At 47.7% G+C, this 10,065-nt stretch overlaps 1 pseudogene; it reads right to left on the minus strand.

The window, feature by feature from the left end:
* Window positions 1–6,132: 6,132 nt before the first annotated feature.
* The window catches only part of LOC124646961, a 47,055-nt pseudogene continuing 43,122 nt past the window's right edge, over window positions 6,133–10,065 (minus strand).

Genomic DNA, 10,065 nt, shown 5'->3' on the forward strand with positions numbered 1-10,065 from the left:
CCGACATGGTGGGGCCTGCGTGTCAGTCTCTATTTTACACCGAAACGGTATCCACTCACTTGAGCCGTGCGATCAGACGCTGATCCGACGGTCGACCGTCGTCATTGCCGACGGGGGAGGAGACTTGCTGCGCCGGCGAGGTAGGGGGTCGGTGGCGCGACGGAGGCTCCCGCGGGGCTCCGCTGGGTTCTGGGCGTCGTTGTCGAGGACGAGGAAACTCCGGGTACCGTCGGCGAGGCGTGGGGTGGACTAATTTGACGATGGTGATGAGCTACTGTGGCGGCGGATTCCGATCAAATTCCGGCGGTGGTGAGCGTGATTGGCTTGGAGAAGAGGTGGAGGAGATCGAGGAGAGGGAGTGGAGCAGGAATGGTGTGGGAAAGGAAGGGCGAGGAGGTCTCTATTTATAGTGGGAGGGGGTGGCCGTGGTGGAGCGGCTGGTCGTCAATGGTGCCGGCGATTCACGACGCGAAGGGGCAAGGCGATGGGGGCATCGTGTAGGCGACGGCTAGGAGGTGCTATAGCGCTTGATGGTTTAGCTAGGGGAGGACAGGAGCGTGCGGCATCATCGCCGTCCTTGCGGTACCGGGGCGGCAGGGGTTTGATCATGGCGACGGTGTCCTGGCGAGCGCGAGCTAGTGATCATGTCCAGTAGGTAGCTGGTGCAGAGGGCCGTGCGTGTGCAAAGTGAGAGAGGGTTAGGCGGACGAGGGCGACGGGTCGAAGGCGTGCTCTGGCGCGTCCAGGGTTGGGTCGGGGCGCGGTCACCGCGTGCCTGGCACGTCCTGGGCGTGTCTGGGCACGCTTTGTTCGGCCAATGGCGTGGTCGAGCGTCGCTGGGGCGTGTACCGTCGAGGTACTGGAGGGGTATAGATGCTCCAGGACAAGGAGAGGCGCCAAGATGGTGGCCAGAGAGGAGGGTTGCGTGTGTGTGTGCATGCTCACGGCATGAGCAAAGTCTTGGCATTTCTCCAACTTAAACAACCGATGCAAGTACTGGGCTTGGTGTAGGGGTGATAGGGAGCAATGATCATCCAGAAATAAAGGTAGTTTAGGCAAAAATCCAGAGGATAATAGCATGTCTCTTATTTGCCAAATGATGCCTGCAATGTGTTCGACTAAATGGCCGCAAGAAACTTCTTTTCAAAATTTGAAATTCTTTTTGGTGCACTTCATTTATATAAATAGAGAAAGGGTTTTGTGGTGGTGGTGGTCATTTTGACAAAGATTTGCAAAGTTTCAAAATTGGGGGTAATCTTCACATAGTTTCAACATCACCACTTGTCACAACCCTACTGGTCAACCTGGTCAACTTCAGCAGTGATGGTCAACAGGAAAGTTGTTGAACTTGACTTGGTCTTGGATGACATGGTCATAGTTGACCAAGTTTAGTTGAAGAAAAGTCAAATGCAGGGGGGTAAAGTAGTGAAGATTTTATAAAAGGGGCATATGACCATTATCACATGTATGTGAGTTTTGAATTTTCCTTTGATTTGATTCTTGTTTCTTTGATGCAAATGTGTTTGTTTATCATATATAAGTATTCTACAAGCAAGGGATCAAGCAATGGTGGCCTTGGTTGAAGATTTGCAAATTGGGCTAAGTGTATGTGAGTGAAATTTGGGGATTTTCTCACTATGTGATTTCTCTTCATTTGAATTGACTTTGGTTGACTCTAATGTGATTCCTATTGGTTTAGAAACATTTTCAAACCATTGAATCCATTTCAAAAGGTCTTGGTCAAAGGTTTGCAAAAATGGCCATAACACATAAGAGGGGAGGTGTCACTTTTTATTATTTTTGTAAAGTGTTGATCTTGCTTCACTTGGACATGGGTTAGGGTCAATTTAGGGTTATATGGAGTTTAGAAAAGGTTGCACACCATTTGGTCAAGGTTTAAAGTCATAGGGCAAGAATTGGGTATTATGGCTATGTGCCACATATGCCTCTATGCATATGTTGCATTTCATTTTAAATTTGACTTGACTTGACCCCTTTGGTGTTGTTGAGTGTTGAAATGGTATATGGAGGTGATCCAACCATTCACAACAAGTCCTAGGGTCAAGGTTCTTAAATTCACAAATTTGCACTTTTGCTCTCATATGCCTCTATGGCATTTTTAGTTTCTTTTTACTTTCTTTGGAAACCCTTGGATTAGGTTTGATAAGTACTAGGCAAAGTGTGTGAAGGTTTTCCAAACCTCTAAACAAAGTGGAAAGTTCTAGGGTAAAGATTTATAAAAGTAGCCATAGGCACATATGCCTCTTTCTTATTTAATTTCCTTTTATTCTATTTTAACTAGGGTGGTGAAAAGAGGGATGAGGTTTAGGGTTTAGTGTGGTTCACAATGGTTCACCACCATTTAGCATAATTAAAAAGGTAGGGTTCAAGATTTACCTATTAGGGCTATATGCCCCCATATTTCTTCTATTTTATTTTGGTTTCTCAAAAAATAGATCCAAATGATTTTTGGAGAAGATTAGGGTTTAAGGTTTTTCTTATTTGATTTCTTTCTCTTTTATTTTATTTGGTTGATGATCTTCACTTGATCACTTTAGGGTTTTAGGGTTTAGCACATAAGCATACTAACACTCATCATGGCAAAATACAAGATTTAAACAAGATCTATATGTATCCTACTTAATTAATAAAAGTTTTTGTTGGTTCCAAAATTTGGAACTAGTGAAATTCTTTTATTTTCTTTTGAAAATTCTTGGGATGTTACAATCAGCGAGCTCCTTGCTTGATCAGATGTAACAACAGAAGCCAGGGGTGCTTCCAGACGGAGTGGAAGACCCATTGTTCCCACCCGACGTTACGAAGAGGCAGGCGGAGGATGGGGAGGACGAGGGGGTGGACGAGCTGGAGCACGAGCTGGAGGACGAGGGGGAGGATGAGCTGGAGGACTAGGGGGGCGGGGATGCACAGCTCCTTCTAGCTGACATTCCCTCTGCTTCTGGATCAGTGGCTTCCCGGTCTATGGACGAGGACGAGGACACTAGGGAGGAGGAGGAGACTAGGGAGGAGGAGGAGACAGAGGAGGAGGAGACTAGGGACGAGGAGGCTTCGATGGAGATGGATCCGAAGAAGTTGTGGATTCGTGGGGAAGCGCAGGTTCCCGATGAGAGTAAGGAACCTGCTACGGAGGATGACAAGTGGCTCCTTGTGCCAGGAAAGATAGAGTAAGTAGTAAGGTGATTTCATTTTGGTTATGACACTTAGCATTTTCTAATGTTTGATAATTGTGCAACAATTTCACATATACAGGGAAGATCTGCGTGCCAGGGAGCTTGATTGGAGCTGCTATTAGGAAGTACTGGCCGGGGAACTACAGTCCGGTCCTTGGAGGCGAGTCCAAGCTAGCTAACAGTTGGGAAGACTATGAGATAGCGCCTTACCCGGGCTTTACTTCCGCCACCGACGCCGTGATCAAGAAGTTTTGGGTACGTAATGCATACTTTTTGAGTTTCGTTCATATACAGTTGATAACCCCACCGTGATAACTCATGCCTCTCACACTTTCTGTTATGCTTGATTGCAGCGCAGTTATAGGGTGGCGACTGAGCATAAGGAGAGGGCATACATGATCCTCCGTGCCATGTGTCGGAAGTTGACACGACAGCAGTGGTACAACTAGAGGATCATGTGCATCGGCCACTTCTATGCTGAGCAGGGCGTAAAGTACACAAAGCCTGAGATTGTTCAGGGACTCGCCCCGCCTATGAAGATAGAGGACTTCATGTCGGTAAGTAATTGTCAATGCGATTCTATGTACTGCGGCTAATTTGCAATTATATTGTTTGTTCTTCAAATGAGTTTTGATTTTGCAGGTTGTACCACATTGGGCTGATAATAATAAGAGGGCCGCCTTCATGGAGTTGGTCAGGAATTGGGTCGGCGAAAACCCCAATTTCAAGGCCGAGAGCGACCGGAACAAGGCAAACCGCGGGACTCAGGGAACACACACTGCGGGGAGCAGCAGCACCGATCGCTATCGGCTTCGTCTGGTACATATAAAGCTGGAACAAGCTGCATTTATTTGTTTTTCGATGATATGCATAACATTTGTTTTGTGATGCAGGGGAAGAAGCTCGGGAGGGATCTTGGTGGGATGGAAGCGTGGGAGCACATGAAGCTGGTGACGCCCGGTCCGAACGAGCCTCGGCCCGCGCCTGCCAAGTACTTCGGCAAGGACAAAGAGAACAAGGAAAAAATACTGCGAGGAGTACGCCAAGTTCCATCCAGATGTGGAGGACCCTATGAGCGAGCCGATCGATGAGGTGGCGATGATGCTGGTGGGGTCCGGCCAGCCGCATGGCCGCCCTGCATGCCTTGCTGGGGGTTTCAAGCCTAAGAGGAACTTCACGCAGATCAAGGCTACCCTCCCCTCCGGCAGCTACGGTACCTCCTCGCGGACTACATACTGTTCTCGTGCAGAGCTGGATGTAAGTCATCCACATTTCCATCCTCTGTTTTGGATCTTGTTCCTAAATGACTATGTTGATGAGAAGCATTATTTCTGAAATTGTAGGCTCATCTCGAGGAGGCCTATGCTGCAGCTTATGAGGAGTATCTCGAGAAGGTTAAGGAGCATGACCTTGTGAAAGATACATACTTCCAGTGGTCGAGCAACCAGATGGCGGTAAGTTTCAATCTCTATGGTTGCAAAACATCATAAGTCCCCTTGTTTGAACCTGGCATATCTCTCTCCTTTCTTGCAGACTTTGACTCGGTTTATGATGACTGGAGTGCGAGAGGAAACACATCCAGAGCCACCTCATTCGGGGCCGACGCCAGTGTTCCCATCGAAGGAGGAGTTCTATTGCATGTACAAGCGTCAGCGTCAGTTGACCCCGGTAAGTTGCTAACTTGGCTAAGTTGCTAACTTGGTGTTACATGGCTAAGTTGCTAACTCCCTCAAACATGTAGGGATTGGGAGAATCTGGGAATGGTACACCGTTGCACCCCGGTCGTCATTCTCCTGGTGCTTCTGGCCTCCCTCGGCATGGTACTACTTCCGGTGGCTCTCGTCGGGGTTCTACCTCCCCAAGCACCGTCGAAGCAACTTTCCCTCGCTTCAACAGCGACGAGATGGATCAGTACTACCCTCCGGGTGGTGCACCATCATAGTTGCTATATTGTACTAGCTACATCACACATGCTATATGTGTAGAATGATCTATGTAGGATGACTATATGTACCGTATTGCTTGTGTGCTATATTTGTACTAAATTTGGGATTTGGTGCCATATTTGTGCTATATCTGTGATGTATGAGCTATATGTGTGCTATATCTGTGATGTGTGCTATATCTGCTTTTTTATGTGCAAATGGAGCACAATCAGGAAATCAAAAAAATTTGCACAGCGGCTGTGCCGACGGTGAAACCGTCGGCACAGCCGCTGTGCTTCGCGCGCTTTTTCCAGTTTAAATGGGGATGGTTTGGCGCCGAATCTGGGAAAAAAACTAAAACTGACCGTCGGCACAGCTTGACAGGTAACGGCCTGCGGCGTCACGACGAGCTGGGCTGTGCCGACGGTGGGACGGCCGAAGGCCACCGTCCAGCTGTCGGTGTACGCATGTGCCGACGGTGACTGCGTAGGTCCCGACGCGAAATGTGCCGACGGTCACCGTCGGCAGAGCCTGTGCCGACGGTGGAAGAGGCTGTGCCGACGGTGCGGGGCCGTCGGCGCACGGCGTGTTCCCCGTAGTGATATGCATGTGACCATCTTAACCTTCTTTTTATCTATCAATGCATCGAAACACAAGTCTTTTGCGTTTTTGCGAAAAAAGTACCATTTGGGCTACCGTGGTATCAAGAATAATGGAAAAACAAATGCAAAGTTCTCTGAAAAAGATTTGTTTTCTCCAATAAGAATAAGTGTTAATTTTTGACCTTGCCAATCAGGCCACCATGGAGATAAACTTCTTCCAGGTGTTGGACATTAAGATCAATCAGAGTTGCATCTAATCTAAACGTATTGAACAAAAAAAAACACAAATAATCGTAGATTTCAAACTTATTTGAAATTACTATGTTTGTTTCTCTAATAATAAGTTTAAAGGGAGACAGGGGCCGCTACTTGCCAGTACTAGTACAAATACAACCATAACATGATGAGCTAAGTGCATCACCCCATGATATAAACATGCATACATAAGGTCAGATCACATATCATGTACTCCTCCGACACAGCAGTCAATTCCTCCGACACCGTGGTCAACTCGGAAGTGAAATGGATCGAGTCCTCCACATGGATGTGCCCTTCGTCGCAGAAAAATGGCCTCGATGGCATCTGCAGGACGTCAGCCCCAGCTTCCAGCATCTGCATGACCTCACTCATCGTTGGCCGGTCGACAGACCTCATCTGGATACACCATAACCCGACAACGCACAGCTTCTTCTCCAGCTCGTGCATGTCGGCAATAAGAGGAGATATCTCGCCTGCTTCTCCTTGCAGAGTCAGCTGGTCGTATACCCATGATGGGTAGTACCCCTGGCTTGAGGCCGCCGCGTTTGGGTCGGCGTTCCTTCTTCCACCTGCCATCTCCAAAAGCAGCATCCCGAAGCTGTACACATCGGACTTACTTGATACAACACCGAAGCTCCGAGATATCATCTCAGGAGCTATATAGCCGACGGTACCCCGCATCGCGCTCAGCGGGACGAAATTGTCGCCCCTCGGGTATAGTTTGACGAGTCCGAAATCAGCAACCTTAGGGACGAAATTGCTGTCGAGGAGGATGTTGTGTGGCTTGATGTCAAAATGCAGAATCTGCATGTCGCAACCCTGATGCAAGTAGTTGATCCCCCTGGCGATGCCCAAAGCAATCTCGTTGAGCTTGTCCCAAGAAAAGCTCTTCTCAGCAGAGAAGATGTACTTGTCCAGAGAACCACGGGGCATGTACTCGTACACTAGGGCCCTTCTCATTTCCTCCGAGCAGAACCCTACTAAACGCACCACGTTGACATGGTGGATCCTGCCGATGGTGGAGACCTCGCTGATGAAATCTTCTCCGTTGCAGCTGGAGTTGTTCTCTAGCATCTTCACGGCGACATGGGCACCGCCTGGGAGTAGCACACCCTTGTACACTGAGCCGTAGCCCCCTTGGCCCAATTTATCTCTGAAATGGCTTGTGACGGCAACGATATCTGTGTAGGCGTACCTCGTCGGGCCAACCATGTGTTGAATCTGTTAAACTGTATCTGTATAGACTAGCTGTAGTCATGTATATCTCCTGTGTATTGTACCCCCTCGCATATACACGAGGTGGGCCTTGTATGTCCAACTATATATATGCACCGCGGACCCAGGTTTAGGGTTACGCTTCCCAAAATACTTTCACATGGTATCAGAGCTTGGCTTCCACGATCGCATCTAGGTCGAGCCTCCGCCGCCATCGCCGCCACCGTCTCCCTGTGCATCGCAGTGTTTTTCTGCAGATCGCTGTTCCTGGCCATGGCGTTTCAAGCGTCGTCCTCCTCCTCTGCGACGCCGGCCTCTGGTGGCCTCAATACGAATCTCTCGGAGAAGCTCACGAGGGACAACTTTCTGTTGTGGCAGACGCAGGTTCTGCCGGACATCCGTGGCGCTCGACTATTCGGGCTCCTGGACGGATCGATGCCGGCGCCTGAGAAGGAACTGAAGGAGACGGACAAGGATGGGAAGGAGATGAAGATCCCTAATCCAGCATATGCTCAGTGGATTGCTGCGGATCAAACTGTGCTCAGTTATCTCATGAGGGATATGTCACGAGAAGTTCTTACGCAGATGGTCGGTTTGACCGGTGCTGCGAGCGTCTGGACGACGGTTCTGGAGATTTTTGCGTCGCAATCTAAGGCGCGGGTAGTGCAGCTCCGTACACAGTTGAACAAGTGCAAGAAAGAGAACAAATCTGCTGCTGTCTACTTCAATGAGATCAAGAATCTGGCGGATGAGATGGCCGCCGCCGCGAAGCCTCTGGGCAATGACGATGTTTTATTATATGTTCTAGCTGGTCTTGATGAAGAGGTCTACAACGGCTTTGTTGCTGCGATAACCGCCCTAATCAAAGCAGACAAGCACGTCAGCTTGAGCAATCTTTATGCGCAGCTGATCTCATATGAAGCTCGGTTGGATGAACAGAATCCGACTGGTGACTCCTCTGTAAATGCAGCTACACGTGGTGGTCATGGTGGCTCGCGTGGAGGACAGCGTGGTGGTCGCGGTTACTCTGATCGCGGATACGAGCGTGGCTATGAGCAGCAGCCACAACGCTATGATCAACACAGCTATGAGCAGAGCGGGTATCAGTCCCGCGGCAATCGAGGTGGTCACGGTGGACGTGGTAACCAGGGGTATCGCCAGCCTTATGGTGATGGTTCCCGGCCTGTATGCCAAGTGTGTGGCAAGGAAGGCCACATTGCTCTAGCCTGCTGGAAGAGGTTCAACAAAAATTACCGTGGTCCTGAAAAGTCTGTTGGTGCAGCTGTTGGACAATACGGTGTTGATACAAACTGGTACTCTGATTCTGGAGCAACGGATCATGTCACTGGAGAGCTTGAAAAACTTCATGTGAGGGATCGCTACAATGGCCATGATCAAATTCACACAGCTAGTGGTGCAGGTATGGATATTCGTCATGTTGGTTCGTCTGTTTTTCGTACCCCTAATCATGATTTGCATCTTAAGAATATCCTTCATGTTCCTAAAGCCACAAAAAGTCTATTGTCCACTAGTCGCCTAACCCGTCATAATCATGCTTTTGTGAAATATTGGCTTGACTCTTTTTTTTGTTAAGGAACAGGACACGAGGGAGGTTCTGCTCCACGGTAGATGTGTTGATGGGCTTTATCCACTACTGTCTTCCACCACACCTTCTCCTGGTCATCAAGCTCATGGTGTCGTCAAGTCCTCCTCATCGCTTTGGCATCGGCGTCTAGGTCATCCGTCTTCAGTTGTGGTGCAACAAGTCCTTCGTGATAATAATATTCCGTTTAGTGAGTCCAATACAGAGTCTGTTTGTGATGCTTGTCAAATGGCCAAGAGTCATCAACTTCCATATCCAAAGTCTACTAGTGTGTCCACTGCACCTCTTGAACTTGTGTTTTCTGATGTTTGGGGCCCGGCCTCTGAATCTTTTGGTCGATTTAAATATTATGTGAGTTTTATCGATGATTATAGTAAATTCACATGGGTCTATCTGTTGAAAAAGAAATCTGATGTGTTCCAAAAGTTTCGTGATTTTCAGAAACATGTTGAGAGATTGTTTGATACTAAAATCTTGGCCATGCAAACTGATTGGGGTGGTGAGTACTAGAAGCTATATCCTTTTTTTCAGCAGATTGGTATCTCTCACCTTGTTTCCTGTCCTCATGCTCATCAGCAGAATGGCCCCGCTGAGTGCAAACATAGGCACATTGTTGAAGTTGGCCTGTCCCTCCTTGCCTATGCATCCATGCCTTTGAAATTCTGGGATGAAGCTTTTCTTACAGCTGTTTATCTCATTAATCGGCTTCCTAGTAAGGTAATCCAATCTCAAACACCTATGGAGCGTCTCTTTGGCAACAAGGGTGACTACTCCTTCTTACGCATTTTTGGGTGTGCCTGTTGGCCGAATCTTAGACCCTATAATAGACACAAACTCGACTTTCGCTCCAAACAGTGTGCCTTCCTTGGTTACAGTAGTCTGCATAAAGGCTATAATGAAGGAGATATGCCCTAGAGGCAATAATAAAGTGGTTATTATTTATATCTTTATGTTTATGATAAATGTTTATATGTCATGCTATAATTGTATTAACCGAAACATTAGAACATGTGTGATATGTAGACAAACAAAAAGTCCCTAGTATGCCTCTTAACTAGCTTGTTGATTAATGGATGATTAGTTTCATAATCATGAACATTGGATGTTATTAATAACAAGGTTATATCATTATATGAATGATGTAATGGATACACCCAATTAAGCGTAGCATAAGATCTCGTCATTAAGTTATTTGCTATAAGCTTTTGATACATAGTTACCTAGTCCTTATGACCATGAGATCATGTAAATCACTTATACCGGAAAGGTACTTT

Source organism: Lolium rigidum, chromosome 4 (genome assembly GCF_022539505.1).
Source record: "Lolium rigidum isolate FL_2022 chromosome 4, APGP_CSIRO_Lrig_0.1, whole genome shotgun sequence".
In the NCBI taxonomy this organism is placed as follows: Eukaryota; Viridiplantae; Streptophyta; class Magnoliopsida; order Poales; family Poaceae; genus Lolium; species Lolium rigidum.